A 16153-nucleotide genomic window follows, 5' to 3' on the forward strand; every position below is an offset into this window, starting at 1 on the left:
AGCCACGGCTGCAGTCCTGGACAATGAGTTCCACTCCAGCATTTTTTTCACACCTCCGTGGGTGCCGCAGTCACTACAGATCAACGACATCACATATAGATGTGCGGTAAACATTAAACTGCTTCTCGAAGACACGTTTCACTTTCGTGTGTTATGCCGATTCCTATGTGAGAGAGATCAACCACACTTTATTTAAAGACGTGCCTACCGACCTGATTCTTAGAGCAAATGTTTCGCTGTCTGATGACATCGAGCTTACCATACATCGCAGCCAGTTTGGACTCCGGCTTTCGACAGCTGGGGCTACCGCCACTACTCTGCCACCGCTGACTAGTGAGCAGTCCACTGTTCGGATGTATAAGACTGCGAACTTGGTGACGGTTATGAAGGGTCTTTATTTTCTGCGCGACCCTAAACAAAGGGCCCCCGGCCCGTTTGAGAATACAAGTGACGATCCCGAGCAGCCTGTCTCTTTGGCTGCCGAAGGTCGACTCCCGTAGCTTGCATGATCCTCTTCCGCCTCCGATGTGATCACGTGACCCAGCCGTGGCCTCCCAGACACCAGCCACCGGGGTTGAAGGTCCAAACACAACGACGAGCGGTTAGAAAGCAAGAGGTGCGTTGACAGACAAATACCCCTCGCTTCCGGTAACGATTTAGAGAATAAGCCGTGGTCTGTTCATGATCAGTTTAACGACCGTCGCGGCGTGTTCGGCTCGCGGGGTGCGACCCGGGTTGAAAGCCGAAACACAACGAAGCTTGGTGCGAGGAGGAGGATACAACTTTATTAAAAGAGATTTCATGGGTTTCGAGCTGGCCACTTGTCTGCGGCGACCTCTTGTGCCTATGCAATGACTGCTTTGTGCAGTTTTTCGTCGGGGGACCGTATTAAGGCCTCCCATGTCGTTTCGGAGGGGACTGGCAGAAACTCTCTGGGTGGGAGAAGATCCCCGCATTCCCAGAGGATGTGACTTTGGTTTGTTATGGCATTTTTGTCGCAATTTTTGCACGTTCAGTCAACCTTTCCACCTGTGGATATCACTAAGCAGGGAAGAGTGGTTAGGCTGTTCGTTTGAATTCGGCGGAGAATAGTGGCTTGCGCTCTCGTGAGGTTGCTGTGCGGTATGGGATATATTCTCTTGTCATCTTTATACATATTCGTAAGTTCGTTATAGGAGGTCACTGCCTCTCCTATCGGGGAGCCCGGTTCCAATGAAGGCGTGACCTGGTTTGCTAACCACCGGGCCATTTTATGCGCTTCCTCGTTACCTGGGTTTCCCGAGTGAGCGGGGACCCAGACCAGATTGATTTTGGTTCTATCATTCTGATTGGAGTTCCTTAGGACCTTGGCTATATTTAGTCCCACACTTCCCCTTGCGAAGCTAAGAATAGCGCTCTTAGAGTCGCTAAGGACAGTGTGGGTGGTTGGATGCATATTGGCCAGCCCTATGGCGATTTCTTCGGCCTTTTTGATTGATGCGGCTCTAGTGAAAGCCACATTCACGATTTTAAGTTCTCCGTCCACGGAACTCACGGTGCATGTGTTGTGTTCCTGGTTGGCGGCATCGACAAAGACCGCAGTTTGGTCTTTCTTGTGCTTTTCACTTAGCCTATCTGCTCTGGCTTTTCTGCCACGTTTATCTTTGTAGTTGCTCTTCTCTCAATCACTTTCACAGGGACAGGTACCGAGTTATTGGAAACTCGGTAAAATCACTCCATTGTTCAAAAATGGCAACAAAGCATCCCCATATAACTACCGGCCCATATCGCTTACAAGTGTCCCATCCAAAATTATGGAGCACATTTTATTTACCAACATCATTAATCACCTCGAACAGCACAACTTCATTCACCCTTCCCAACATGGTTTTCGTAAAGGCCTGTCGTGCGAAACACAACTTGCTGCCTTCATCCATGACTTGCACACAAATCTTGACCGGAACATCCAAACTGACGCCATATTTCTTGACTTTGAAAAGGCTTTCGATAAAGTTCCTCACCACCGCCTTATGACCAAACTTTCTCTGCTTAACCTCGACCCATTCGTCTTGTCCTGAATTAATAACTTTCTCACTGACAGAAAACAGTTCGTCGTCATAAATACAGCCAGGTCTCAAATCTCTCCCGTCCTCTCCGGTGTTCCCCAGGGAACAGTAATTGGCCCCCTGCTTTTCCTGATTTACATCAACGACCTTCCACACTGTATTACTAACAATATAAGATTATTCGCCGACGATTGCGTTGTTTACGCAACAATCTCTAGTCATGAAGACCAAATAGCTTTACAAACTGACCTAACAGTCGTTCAAAATTGGTGCCACAAGTGGCAGATGAGTTTAAACATTTCCAAATGTAGATCAGTGTCTTTTCACAGACGTACTAATCCGTTAGTGTACAACTACACCCTACATAACAGTTTTCTACAACTGACTAGCTCGTATAAATACCTTCGAATACATATCTCAAGTGATCTATCATGGACCCTCCACATCAATCACGTCATTTCAACAGCTCGTAGATCTTTAGGTTATATCCAAAGAACCCTGAAGTTTGCTCCCAGCCACTTAAAAAAATTAGCTTTCACCACAATAATACGCCCCAAACTGGAGTACGCCACAGAAATTTGGGACCCACACCAGCATTATCTCATCCAAAACCTAGAAGCCATCCAAAACCGCGCTGCCAGATTCACCTTTTTCGATTACTCATCGTTCACCAGTGTAACAGACTTAAAGAAACGTGCCGCATTCATTCCCCTTAGTCAAAGCCGAAACACTGCGCGGCTCGCATTATTCCACAAATTCTATCACGCATCCCCATCCAGCATTTACGTCACCCAACGCCCCCATTTCTCTGATCTTTGTTGCAACACTATGCAAGTACATTACCCTCGTCCCAAAACTACCACATTTGCAGAATCTTTCTTCATTCGGACAGCTAAGGAATGGAACGCCCTACCGGAAACCATTGTTAGCATTCAGGATGCAGAAGCCTTTAAAAACTCCCTGACAACCATCACTGAACTGTAATAGCTAACTGAACTGTGACCTGCCATGCTATTTCTTGTATAATGGTTTCTAGTGTCATCTCCCTAGTATGGCATGTATGTATATTTGTGTACTTGGCAATGTTTCGAAACCTTTTAAGTGGTACCTTTTGTCACTGAAAAATGTTTTCATCCAGAGTCCTCAAACAAATGTACCTGTTACCGCCCCCCCTCTTCTTGTATGCCCACCCCTCATGTAATGTCCCTTCTGTTAGGGATCCTTGAGGAAAATAAAATAAATAAATAAATAAATGATACTACCTCTTACCCTGAACGTGATGTTTTTTGACGAGACGCCTTCGCCTAGGCTGGTGCACACGACCTTAAGCGTTGGATCATTTTTCTGTGCAGCCCTTAGTGCACCTCGACCAACATTCAGTAGTGCATAAAAAGAAGGTGCAGTTGGTCTCACCAAGGTGCCCTCGCGCTCAGTTTTGGTGTGCCCTTTACGCCCGGCGCCTATATGCGGGCGCACCACGTCAGCATTAGCTCCGTCTTTTTCCGCACTCAAAGGTTCTTTGATCTGTGTTAGTTTCTCTGCATTTCCCCCATTACTGACTCCTGCACATGAGGTTCATCTTTGCTCTCTGCATAACGCAAATATGCGGAAAGCTGCCTGGCTTTCGATTGTGTCAGCGCGAGCATCTGTGCATCAACTTTAGCAAACGCCTTTCCCTGTTCATTCAACAGCGACTCAGATTTATTAGAAAAAAGGTAAGGGTACCCCTCGGGCAACCCTTTTGAAACAGCTGCCACAGTTTCCAAAACACCAAATGGCCCTTCGGCTTCAACTTTTGCCATTGGCAGACACACGGAATCTTTGCTGACTGCTTGACGAATCCAAGCGCATTCAGAAATGTAATCCTTACTTGAAACATACTTTGGTTGGACCACATCCACGGTGGCTGCTGAATCTCTGAGTACTTTGCACTTCTGGCCATTTACAATTATATCTTTGGTGTATGGCTTTAGTAGCTCGGTGTTACTGGGATCACTGCTTATTATAGTCGCGAATACACGATTTTCCTTTCGGCAGTTTCCGGCAAAGTGACCTTCTTCTTTGCAATTATAGCAAATTGTGGGCCGTTTCTTTTCCAATTCTAGTGACTGGCTCCCTGGTTCTTTTCCTTGGACTTCCTGTCCTGTGCTCACGTTCGCACTAGGTGGCGCTGAATTTAACTGTCTTTTGCCCTCTCCATCCCGCATGTCTTGTGGTCCTTTATGATACAGCTGCTGCCTAGGGTGAGGCTTTCGATAACCCTGATTGCTGAGGCCAGTCTCTTTGAAGTCACGACTCGGCACGTACTCATCCGCAAGCTGTCCTGCTTTCTTCACACAGACGCCAAGTTGTCTATCTCTCACACAGAGACGTATGTTGTCCGGCAAGCACTCAGAGAACTGCTCAAGACAGATTAAACCCTGAAGCTTACTTAAGTCGCCCTCTGTAACCGAGCCTTTCATCCATTCGACCAAGTTATGAGTTAGGCTGAAAGCAAACTCAACAAAGCTTATATTCGCTTTTTTTCTTCCTGTTCTAAATCTTCTCCTGAACTCTTCGGTAGACAGCTTATATTTAGCGAGCAGGCTTCACTTCTCGAGATCATGGTCACTTGCTTCACCAGCGCTAAGACGAGCAACAACCTGAGATGCCTCCCCCGGAAGCACCGCAAGCAACCTTCGCGGCCAAGTGTCGCGGGTGAATGAATGTCTCTTACACATACGTTTGAAATTTACGAGGTAGAGACCGATGTCAATCCTCACACTGAATGGCTGAAGCAAACCAGTCATCTTCACATGGTCGTGCAAAGCGGGAGTCAAACTCGCTCCCGACGCCAATCTCACCTGCTCAAGCCTTATTCTTTCGAGTTCAAGCTCCATTTTTCTATGTTCTCTCTCACGCTCTAACTGAGCTTGTCATTGCTCTCTCTGTTCATCTATTTTTTTTAGCGTATGCCCGTTATTTCTCAATATGGCATATCTTTTACCATGCCTGTGCGATTTCGTCCTATTCGAAATCAATTTCTTGAATCACGTAGTGGATCTCGGGTTTCCACATTCTCTAATTTACTTCCACACCGAGTTCTTCCGCCAGTACCAGCCGTTCGTCTTTTCTTAGATTCCTTATGTCTATGGTGAGCAAAAACTGACTACACCGATTTTCGAAATAACCACGCACCCTGTGATGACAAACGAAAATGTAAACCCGATCGAACCCAGTTCTAATAGTGTGGCGAACAATAGCCGCTCAAGCATTCACAAATACCAAGAGCGTGTGGTGGTCTTGACTCCCGGAGTCGTCGCCTTATCAACCGATCCCAGATCCACGACTTGCTCGTTGTGGATTGTTCCTCGGTTGCTTTGGCTGCGTAGTGGAACCCCATGATCCCGGATCATCGAAGCTCTTTCCCTTCAGCAAATGTCCGCCAGCTTTCTTCTTATCCCACCGCTGCCAACCAGTTTGTTGGGGATGTAGAAGACTGCGTACTCTGTGACGGTTATGAAGGGTCTTTAGTTTCTACGCGACCCTAAAAAATTGGTCCAAGGCCCGTTTTAGAATACAAGTGGTAATCCCGAGCAGCCTGTCTCTTTGACTGCCGGAGGTTGACTCCCATAGTTCGCATGATCCTCTCCCGCCTCCTATGCGATCACGTGACCTGGCCGTGGCCTCCCAGACACCAGCCACCCGGGTTGAAAGCCGAAGCACAACGACGCTCGGTGCGAGGAGGAGGATACAACTTTATTAAAAGAGATTTCATGGGTTTCGAGCTGGCCGCTTGTCTGCGGCGACCTCCTGTGCCTATGCAATGACTGCTTTCTGCAGTTTTTCGTCGGGTGACCGTATTAAGGCCTCCCATGTCGTTTCGGAGGGAACTGGCAGAAACTCTCTGGGTGCGAGAAGATCCTCGCATTCCCAGAGGATGTGACTTCGGTTTGTTATGGTATTTTTGTCGCAATTTTTGCACGTTCAGTCAACCTCTCCACCTGTGAATATCGCTAAGCAGGGAAGAGTGGTTAGGCTGTTCGTTTTGAATTCGGCGGAGGATAGTGGCCTGCGCTCTCGTGAGGTTGCTGTGCGGTATGGGATATATTCTCTTGTCATCTTTATACATATTCGTAAGTTCGTTATAGGAGGTCACTGCCTCTCCTATCGGGGAGCCCGGTTCCAATGAAAGCGTGACCTAGTTTGCTAACCACCGGGCCACTTTATGCGCTTCCTCGTTACCTGGGTTTCCCGAGTGAGCGGGGACCCAGACCAGATTGATTTTGGTTGTATCATTCTGATTGGAGTTTCTTAGGACCTTGGCTGTATTTAGTCCCACACTTCCCCTTGCGAAGCTAAGAATAGCGCTCTTAGAGTCGCTAAGGACAGTGTGGGTGGTTGGATGCATATTGTCCAGCCCTATGGCGATTTCTTCGGCCTTTTTGATTGATGCGGCTCTAGTGGAAGCCACATTCACGATTTTAAATTCTCCGTCCACGGCACTCACGGTGCATGTGTTGTGTTCCTGGTTGGCGGCATCGACAAAGACCGCAGTGTGGTCTTGCTTGTGCTTTTCACTTAGCCTATCTGCTCTGGCTTTTCTCCAGGCGTCGTGTCTGCCCGCCAGGGTGTTTTTGGGTATTGATTTGATCTGTAGGTAATGCCTGATCGCGGGAGGTAGTGGTGCTCTGCCTCCCGTGGTGTGTATGGGCTTTATTTTCAGTTTATCCAGGATATGTACTCCCGTCATCTTGTTTTATTGCCGTGTTATTTGTGTTATTTTGTGTGCCTCGATCAGATCCTCTAGGGTGGTATGCATTCTAAGTTGGAGGAGCGTCTCGGTGCTGGTATAAACAGGCGAACCTAGGGCCCATTTGTATGCCTGTCGAATTATAGCTTCAATTTTATTTTTGTATGGTTTCCTGGGATGATAATAGCAGAAAGAGTAGACTATGCGGATGATTAGGAAGGCCTGAATGAGCCTACAAAAGTCCATCTCCTTCAAGCCTCCTATGTCTGTTGGCCACTCTCCTGAGCAGTCCACCAATTTGTTTGGCGGTGTTCTGCAATTTTGAGAGGGCCGTGGTATTTTGCGTGTCATGTTGAATAAGCATACCCAGCACTCTAATGGTCAGAACCGGAGGAGCCAGGCCGCTTTCCAACATAATTTTTATCGGTGCTTGTTGTTGGGCGTCCGTGCCTGGCGTCATTTCGGCTTTACTTCTAATGATTAGGATTTTGAATTTCAAGGGGGAGCATGTTAACACGTTTTGTCTCACATACTCTTGCACAACGTAGGCTGTCTCCTGTAACGCGTCATTTATCGCACCGTTCGAGCCATTGTTTGTCCAGATTGTAACATCGTCTGCGTATATGGCATGTTTGATATGGGGCATCCTGTTTAGAGGTTGTGGTAAGCTCATCCTGGTGATATTGAACAGTAGCGGCGAGAGGACGGCACCTTGCGGGGTTCCTCTTGTGCCTAGCGTAAACGTTTGACCGCGCACTTCATCCAGTTGGATGGTGGCCGTTTTTTCTCTGAGAAAGTCGGAAATGTAGGCGAACGTTCTTTCACCCACGTTCAACTGGGCTGAGCCATTTAAGATGGCCTAATGCGTGACATTGTCAACAGCTTTACTGACGTCCAGGCCCAGTATGGTCCGAGTGGCTCGCACTGGGCCTGGGTCAAGGATGTCTTGTTGCAGTTGAAGCATATTATCTTGTGTTGATAGACACTCTCTGAAGACGACTAGGGTGTAAGGTAGCAGATGCTCTTCTTCAATGTAATTGTTAGGTTGGATTATTATGATATGCTTCATGACCTTGCCTAAGCAGGAGGTGAGAGAAATCGGTCGAAGGTTTCCCAGTTCAAGCTTCTTGCCCGGTTTCGGATTAAAAATGACGGTAACATGTTTCCAGCTAGGCGGAACTTTTCCATCACCCCAGAAAGTGTTGAATAGTTTAGTGATCTGGCTGATACAGTGGTCATCAAAACTTCGGAGCATTTTGTCTGTTATTCTGTCTTTCCCCGCTGCAGCAGTGGTTTTAATCTGGTTGAGGACTGCCCTAACTTTAGCTTCGTCTACATCGCTATCTAAAGCTGGATTGATTTCTCTCTTATATTTAGCCGGAGTGGGCATGTTCGTGTTGGTGTTGAAGTATTTGCTTTGCAGTTCTCTTATTAGGTCATTCTCCTCTCCAGGATAGGAATATATAAGTTTCTGAAGGTTTGAACTTGCATTAGATTTTGTTTGTTCGGGATCTATCATATGTCTGAGTAGAAACCAGGAGTTTTTGTTAGCTAATCGGCCATTGAGCTGGTCACACATTTGGTGCCAGTGTTCTTGACTCAACGCTTGTGTATAATATTCTACTTCTTTGTCGATTTGAGCTATCTTCTTTCGTGAGGTTCTGTTGTGTTTATGTGCCATCCATCTCTTCTGAATACTTTCCCTAGCCTCCCAGAGGTGTATAAGCCGTGAGTCAGAGCCGGGTGATCCTCCTCGATCTCGGCTTCAGTGGTGGCCTTGTTGTCGTCTTCGATTAGAGTGGATGCCCATTCTTCCACGTTTGCGAGTTCTGTGGGTTCTCTCTCATTTCTAATGTCTCTGAAAGTGTCCCGATTAATACAATTCACTCTCAATTTTCCTTTCTTCATTTTACTGAGTGGAAACGTGGTGACTATGATGTAAAGATCGCTGCCTGCATTAGTTTCTGTGTTTTCCAATTTTGACGAATACTATGTTTTCGATGAATGTTAGATGAGGTGATGTGTTTCGACAGATGCTGTTACCTATTCGGGTGGGGCGCTCGGGGTCTGTGAGGAAGGTTAAGGCCAACTCTAGTGAACTTGTCCATAGTCTGGTCCCCTTCTTGTCACAAGGCTTATAGCCCCATGCCGGATGGTGAGCATTGAAGTCCCCTACTATAATTAGTGGTGAGCTTCTGGCATGTTCATCATCATCATCATCATCATCATCATCATCATCATCAGCCTGACTACGTCCACTGCAGGACAAAGGCCTCTCCCATGTTCCGCCAGTTAACCCGCTCCTGTGCTTGCTGCTGCCAAGTTATACCCGCAAACTTCTTAATCTCGTCTGCCCACCTAACCTTCTGTCTCCCCCTAACCCGCTTCCCTTCTCTGGAAATCCAGTTACTTACCCTGAATGACCAGCGGTTATTCTGTCTACGCGCTACATGCCCTACCCATGTCCATTTCTTCTTCTTGATTTCAGCTATGATATCCTTAACCCCCGTTTGTTCCCTTATCCACTCTGCTCTCTTCTTGTCTCTTAAGGTTACACCTACCATTTTTTTTCCATTGCTCGCTGCGTCGTTCTCAATTTAAGCTGAACCCTCTTTGTAAGTCTCCAGATTTCGCTCCGTAGCTAAGTACCGGCGAGATACAGCTGTTATATACCTTCCTCTTGAGGGATAGTGGCAATCTACCTGTCATAATTTGAGAGTGCTTGCCGAATGTGCTCCACCCCATTCTTATTCTTCTATTTACTTCAATCTCGTGGTTCGGCTCGGTGGTTATTACCTGCCCTAAGTAGACATAGTCTTTTACAACTTCAAGTGCACTATTACCTATCTCGAAGCGCTGCTCCTTGCCGAGGTTGTTGTACATTACTTTCGTTTTCTGCAGATTAATTTTAAGACCCACCTTTCTGCTCTCCTTGTCTAACTCCGTAATCATGAGTTGCAATTCGTCCCCCGAGTTACTCAGCAATGCAATGTCATTGGCGAAGCGCAGGTTACTAAGGTATTCTCCATTGACTCTTATCCCTAACTGTTCCCATTCTAGGCTTCTGAAAACCTCCTGTAAGCACGCGGTAAATAGCATTGGGGAAATTGTGTCCCCCTGCGTTACACCCTTTTTGATTGGTATTCCGTTGCTTTCTATATGAAGCACTATGGTAGCAGTTGATCTCCTGTAGATTTCTTCCAGAATGTTTTTATATATTTCATCTACGCCCTGATTCCGCAGTGTTTACATGACGGATGATAATTCTACTGCATCAAACGCCTTCTCGTAATCTATGAAGGCTATGTTAGTGGTTGGTTATATTCTGAGCATTTCTCTATTACCTGATTGATAGTATGAATGTGGTCAATTGTTGAGTAGCCTGTTCGAAATCCTGCTTGTTCCTTTGGTTGATTGAATTCTAATGTATTCTTTACTCTCTTAGCAATTACCTTTGTAAAAATTTTGTATACTACAGAGAGCAAGCTGATCGGCCTGTAATTCTTCAAGTCCTTGTCATCTCCTTTCTTATGTATTGAGATGATGTTAGCGTTCTTGCGAGACTCTGGTACTCTTCCCGTCAGGAGAAAGCCCGTAAACAGGGTGGCTAGTTTTTCTAACACAATCTGTCCTCCAGCTTTCAGCGGATCTGTTGTTACCTGATCCTCACCAGCAGCTTTGCCCCTTTGCATGCTCTCCAAAGCTTTTCTGACTTCTTCTATCATTACTGGTGGGGTGTAATCTGGGTTACTGCTAGTTCTTATAGTATTAGGGTCGTGGTTGTCTCGGCTACTGTACAGATCTCTGTAAAACTCCTCCGCTATTTTAACTATCCTATCCATATTGGTAGTTATTTTGCTTTCTTTGTCCCTTAGTGCATACATCCGACTTTTGCCTATTTCAAGTTTCCTCTTCAATGCTTTGACACTTCCTCCGTTTTTCAGAGCGTGTTCAATTCTCTCTATGTTATATCTTCTTACATCGCATACCTTACGTCTATTAATCAACTTCGAAAGCTCTGCCAGTTCTATTTTTGTCTGTTGTACTTGACACTTTCATGATTTGACGCTTCTTAATTAGGTTCTTCGGTTCCTGGGAAAGCTTGCCAGTGTCCTGTCTAACTACCCTGCCTCCAACTTCCACTGCACACTTCGTAATGATACTCGTCAGATTGTCATTTATTGTATCTACGCTAAAGTTGGTTTCCTCACTAAGAGCCGAGTACCTGTTCTGCAGCGACACTCTGAAATCCTGTACTTTCCCTCTCGGTGCTAGCTGATTGATTGGCTTCTTGCGTATCAGTTTCTGTCGTTCTTTTTTCATGTCTAGGCGAATTCGAGACCGTACCATTCTATGGTCACTGCATCGTACCTTGCCAACCACTTCCGCATCCTGCACGATTCCATGGTGTGCACTCATTATAAAGTCTATTTCGTTCTTATTTTCGCCATTAGGGCTCCTCCATGTCCACTTGCAGTTTACTCGTTTGCGGTAAAAGGTATTCAAAATCCGTAAATTATTGCGTTCTGCAAATTCTACTAGTAGCTCTCCTCTGGCGTTTCTAGTGCCGATGCCATAATCTCCTACTGCCTGGTCTCCAGCCTGCTTCTTCCCTACCTTTGCATTAAAGTCGCCCATCACTATAGTATACTCTGTTTTTACCTTGCTCATTGCCGATTCCACGTCTTCATAGAAGCTTTCAACTGAAGCGTCATCATGGCTGGATGTAGGCGCGTAAGCTTGTACTACCTTCATTTTGTATCTTTTATTCAGTTTAATTACAATACCTACCACCCTTTCATTAATGCTGTAATATTCCTCTATGTTGCCAGCTATGTTTCTGTGAATTAGGAACCCCACTCCCAGTTCTCTTCTGTCTGCCAAGCCCCTGTAGCAAAGGACGTGCCCATTCTGTAGCACCGTATAGGCCTCATCTGTCCTCCTAACCTCACTGAGCCCTATTATATCCCATTTAACACCCTCTAGCTCCTCGAATAGTACAGCTAGACTTCCCTCACTAGATAAGGTTCTAGCGTTAAACGTTGCCAAGTTCAGGTTCCAATGGCGGCCTGTCCGGATTCAGAGATTCTTAGCACCCTCGGCTGCGTTGCAGATCTGACCGCCGCCGTGGTCAGTTGCTTCGCAGCTGCTGGGGACTGAGGGCCGTGAGTTATTTGACGTAAGCATGTGGGAGGTAGTGACCAGATACTGCACCAGGGTGGCCAATCCTTCTCTGGTGAGGGAGTGCGTTCTCGGTGGTGTTTGCCGGGGAGGCCGCACCCCAGGCCTCTTAATGCAGTTCCATCAACACGCGGATTTTTTTAATCCGGTTGGGAACTGCGCGGTACCGAGATTTGAATCACGGACCTCTTGCATGCGAGGCGGATGCTCTAACCACTACGCCATCGCCGCAGCTTCTGGCATGTTACTGCGCCTTTACAATAAGCTTAGAGGCGATGATGCCTCTGTTCTTTGGTGGAAGATATGCGTTTAGGATGTACAGGGTGCGGTAAGTTTTCTTCTTGGGGAGGATTTCTACAAAGTTGTGGGCTATATCATCGACTGCGAGATCTATCGCGTTAGCGGTGAGGTTTCTATGTATCATGGGTGCCGTGGAGGGATCAAAGCTTCCGCCACTGTCGTGTGGAAGGTTGTGTAGCCAATGAGCTTGACGTTTATGCCAGTTTCCTGTAGCGCAGTAACATCAGGTTTGAATGTAGAATCATGGATCCTAAATTCGTGATCACGTCTTATAGCTCAGAACCCTCTGCAGTTCCATTGCCAGATCAAAATTTGGTCACTGGCCGTCATGAATGCTTGAAAATTTCTGCACGTGGCCCGTGTGTTCTGATTGGGCCTCCCGCTGGGAGTCGTTGATCTAAGCTAGTATTGTTGTTAGGTCCCTCGCCTCTAACTAGGAGTGGTAATAGTGCCACAGGGCTTTGGTGTTGTTGCTGCGGCTGTGTCAGTGTGCCTGTGTTAGCTACTTTGAGCTGATTAGGACCTGCCAGCAAGTTTTCAATAGCGGCTTCAATTTCGGTGAGGCGAGCCTCAGTAGATGCCTGAAACTCAACCTGTTTGGCTTCTAGCTCCTTGAAGCGCCCGTTTATTGCAGTTTCTAGCTTGGCTATTCTGAGTGTCGAGTTTTTTTTACCTTTTCTCGTTTTTCTTCAGAGGCAATTTCTGGCGCTGAGCTAGAAGCTCTGCGCTTTTCTCCTCTAATTCTGTCAGTTTCCATATTAGTTACCTCACTGTGAGTGCACGCCGTTTGTTCCTCAGCCGCGGGTGGGGTAAAGGTTGAATTGAAATTGTTTTTCAGTTGCGCGATCTGTTTGTTGACCGAAACCAACTATTGCTGTAAAGAGTTTACCAGCTCTGTCAGTTTCCTCACCTGATTGTCTCGAAGTCTGGCTGGTGGCTGCGTCCTTAATCTCGAACTAGATCTGGAATGGCTGTCTTGAGTCCTGGATGTTGACCGGTTCCTGCTTTTGCCCCCTTGTTTGGTGTTAGATGCTGGCTGAGTAGTTGCCGCTTGGCTGGTTTGCCCTGGATCGTCGGTACTCCAACCTACATTCTTTGGTGGGCCATTGCTTCAGGCGTTCTTGTTGTTGTGTATTGCTGGCATAGAAGCGGATGTCTCCTGCTGGGACTACGGCTCTTCTGCGCAGGGATGGGGGCATCTCTCGTCCTGCTTTTGCTTCTTTTATGCGACCTCGATTTTGATCGACAGCCTGGTGATTTCGATCTTCCTCCCTCATATGTGCTGGAGGACATCGATGTCTTCTTTCTGTTATTAGGTTTGACTGGTGTGAAGCGTAGCTTGAAGCCCCTGCTGCCAGTGGGATGTTCGCCGAGGCAGAATACACAATGTGGTGTACATGTTGGCTGTGCTCCCAATGGCGGTGGGGGATGTTCTCCACCGCATCTTGGCATTTTGGTATTCTCTGGCAGAGTTGAGCATCGGACTGACATCTGTGTGGTGGCCAAGCTTCCTGCAGTTGAAGCAGGCCTCAGATCTCTTTCTGAAGGGATGTACTTCTAAGGTGAAAGACCTTAAGCGGATAGTGGCAGGAAGCTTGTGTCTGGTGAAGGTGATGACCAGCTGTTTTGATGAGCCCAGTCCCTTGGCATTTATCATAGGGATGTCAGGGTTTTAGGGGCGAAGCTCGTTATAGCGGCACCTGTTCGTCCCTCATAGCCGTTGTAGTATGTAGCAAGTATAACGTTTTGACCTCCAAGGTGGTGCCGGTGAGAGATTTCTTCTGTGCGTTTTTGAACAATAAAAATAGTGTTCAATGTACACGTCAATGGCTGCTAATGGGGAATGAGAGACAGGAGCATTTGATTTTTAGTTAACGCGCATGCTGCGATTCCCATTAGCAGCCATTGGCATGTACATTGTGCACTTTCCTGACAAGAAAGGGTTGCTACGTTATACTCGCTGGGTGTAACCTCCTTAAGTTTTACACCCCTGTCACACGGCCACCACTAAACTTCGTTGAACACCGTCAACGTAAATCTCCCCTAGGGGGTTCGGCGGAGAAGGAGTTGTGGCAGTGTCACACAGCAATTACAAGGTTGTAACAGTTGCTGCGAGGAGGCTCAGCTGGCGCTGTTTGATTTTTGGAACAGTATTCCAGTTTCATCTCTATAGATTTTTTTGTAAATCCTCGTTATGGGGTTTTTACAAGAAAGCACTATTAAGTAGGTAAGAGGCTAACAAACTCTTAATAATAATTTCAATAAAACGAATTTGCTAAACGTAGCGATGCTGCTAGTGACGCTGGCCACATTGTGATTTTAGTTGTTTCGTTGCCTGTGTTCATGCCCGTGTACGAAATTTTGTGTTCTTCGGCCACGAGTGACACAACGACGACCACAACCACACGCAGGAACGAAATATTTATCTATGACGCCAGCCGGTCCGACTCGCGAGGCACGGAGTGTAGGGCATCGGTGTTGAGAGCAAGTGAACACTGGCGGGCGTAAATATGTGTAATTAAATACGCGTTGTCAATGAGTACTACAACGAAAGAACGCTTAATATCGCCAAAATGTATTATATTTTTGAGGGCGGCCACTTCGTACATGAAATTTTTCTCTGACCTCTAGAGTGATGGGGACGAAAGTACGTCGTTTCACTGCGAAGGGAGATCGTTGAACGTCCTTTGCGAAATGCTCCGTTTACCTTCGTTTGCCAAAGGGTGGCTGTGTGACACGGACCGCGTCTTCGTCGTCGTAAGGACGAAGGAGTTAAACAGCCTTCGCGAGCGCCCGTGTGACAGCGGTATTAGAAAGGTTCAGCGAGCGTTGAGCCGCAGTGCCATGAATACAATGAACTAGTATATACCATGAATGAACTCGAGGTGGTTAAAGGTGGGAAGTAGATATGAAGCGCAAGCCGTACGAAAGTAAAAGCCGAATTCTCCTGTCTCTCATTTCCTATTAGCAGCCATTGGCATGTACATTGAGCACTATCTGACAGGAAAAGGTTGCTACGTCATACTCGCTGGGCGCAACCTTTTTGGTTTCAGAAAGGTTTAGCGAGTGTTGGGTCGCAGTTCTATGAATACAGTGAACTAGTATATACCATGAACTTCAGGTGGTTAAAGGTGGGAAGTAAACCCGAAGCGCAAGCCGAAAGAAAGTGTGCATGTGCCACTTTTCGTTTAGTCCTTGGAATGTCCACTGGATGGCGGTGCTTCTATATGGGAAATATATGATGAAAGGATGCGAGATGGTGGTGCTTGGAGTGTTGAATAGATGGATGAATGGACGCACAGACAGATGCATGGATGGATGCATGAACAGACGCAGGGGTGGATGCATGGACGAACGCAGGGACGGACGCACGAACAGACGCACGCACGGACTGGCGGATGGACGCATGGACGGTCACACAGACGCACAGAAGCAAGAACGAATGGACGGACGAATGCTTCGCCCCACTCTCCATCGTTCACTCCGTGGATATGCTGCCATTTTTCTTTTTCATGAGTTGTGCTTGAAGATCGCGGTCTGTTTCGTCCGTGTAAGCTTTGTAAACTACTCCATGGATGGAGTCGTCCGACGCCGGTACGTAGGTGGCCACTGGCAAGTTCATATTTTACCTCTGACTTGTGAGCCCTTCCAGGGAGCGGTAGGCTTCTGCCCTGATTCTGTCGGGTGTACTGACTGTAATGGCATTTTTAAGAGGGTAAATTCTTATTTGGTCTTCTTCTTGTGCTTGGGCCGGGTCGACATTGGTAGAGTTTTGGATGGCTTTCACCAGCGTAGCGAGGCCAATGTTCGACAGGTTGATTGGGTGTCTGGGTCGAATTACAATAATGAAATGTTCCCTTGGCAGCCTTAGCATGGGCCTCCGGCGTGGAAGCTG

The sequence above is a fragment of the Rhipicephalus microplus genome, chromosome 1 (genome assembly GCF_043290135.1).
Source record: "Rhipicephalus microplus isolate Deutch F79 chromosome 1, USDA_Rmic, whole genome shotgun sequence".
In the NCBI taxonomy this organism is placed as follows: Eukaryota; Metazoa; Arthropoda; class Arachnida; order Ixodida; family Ixodidae; genus Rhipicephalus; species Rhipicephalus microplus.